A 1,173-nucleotide genomic window follows, 5' to 3' on the forward strand; every position below is an offset into this window, starting at 1 on the left:
AGAAATACAAAAGAAAGAAGCAGAAGAACTTTGTTGTCAAATGAAACTTGAGACATGAACTTTGCGATGTAAAAATGATTGGAAAGCTTATAATTGTTTGGAAACTTTGTCAACGTTATTGAACTGTCATGCCATGTATTGGAATTGTTATTATGTAATGCTCTATTCTAATGTTTTAAATGTATTCTGTGATGTTATGTATGTATGTCGGGACAAAAAGAAAAGGTTACCCAACGCATGGTCTTCGTGTTGTTTCTTCCTCCCCGTCCTATTTGCCTGTGTTGTTCTTCGTTACGTGCTCCAGCCGGGGCTTTATTATCGGTCAGGATTGTACCGACAGACGAATTTGCTAGCTCACTGAGTGTTGAACGTTCGAGCGTGCGCGAGTCCCCCCTTCGGTGTTGAGGAGGTGCTTCGCGTGCGGGCGTTCGTAACAATATGTTATAGCCACTCCTTGAATGAATCAGGTGCTTTATTGTAGCTGTTTTTCTCCTTAAGTTGCATGTATGTCAAACATTGAGCTGTCAAGTAGAACCAGGTGTATTTAGTAAGACCCCACCAGCACTAAAATAGTTGTTTTTCTGGACTTAATGTCCTGGGTACACCGTATCTTATATTACAGTACCAATGCTACTTGCTGCTTGCCTGATGGAGTGAGTGCGAGGTTGGCTTTTAGAGTAAACATTCTCCAAGACAAGGCCATTTTTAACATGACTTTTAAATAGCTATATCTGTATTATACCATTTAGTGTTGTACAGTGCAACAGTTTAAGTTAGATCAGACATGTCTCCTTCACTTCTGGCTAAGTTACACACACACACACACACACACACACACACACACACACACACACACACACAGAAATGATGAGAAACATATTCACAGCTTTTGCCAAGAGGTGTGTGACATATAACCTTGTTAGGAAAATTAGAGTTAGAGATAATTAACTTTGTATGCTTAAACATATTCAGTAATGCTTTGTTTCACACACACACACATGCCTGCATGTATTTCAGTTGTATAATGCCTAAATTGTTTTTGAGCAAACTAAGAAATATAGTTCTCTCTTTTACTTGTTTCAGTCATTTGACTGCAGCCATGCTGGAGCACCACCTTTAGTCGAGAAAATCAACCCCAGGACTTATTCTTTGGAAGCCTAGTACTTATTCTAT

At 39.2% G+C, this 1,173-nt stretch overlaps 1 protein-coding gene across 4 annotated transcripts in view; it reads right to left on the bottom strand.

The window, feature by feature from the left end:
- LOC106879211 (hepatocyte growth factor receptor) overlaps positions 1 to 1,173 on the bottom strand; it is a 171,071-nt gene that overhangs the window by 64,022 nt on the left and 105,876 nt on the right. Inside the window, exon 1 of one of the 4 annotated variants that reach the window (XM_052965650.1) lies at positions 231 to 378. The exons of the other annotated variants lie outside the window; for them this stretch is intronic. The gene's annotated coding sequence lies outside the window, so the exon portion shown is untranslated. Of the gene's footprint in view, positions 1 to 230; positions 379 to 1,173 lie in introns of those variants that run through there. 4 annotated transcript variants of the gene reach the window in all.

This window comes from Octopus bimaculoides, chromosome 2 (genome assembly GCF_001194135.2).
Source record: "Octopus bimaculoides isolate UCB-OBI-ISO-001 chromosome 2, ASM119413v2, whole genome shotgun sequence".
NCBI classification, from domain to species: Eukaryota; Metazoa; Mollusca; class Cephalopoda; order Octopoda; family Octopodidae; genus Octopus; species Octopus bimaculoides.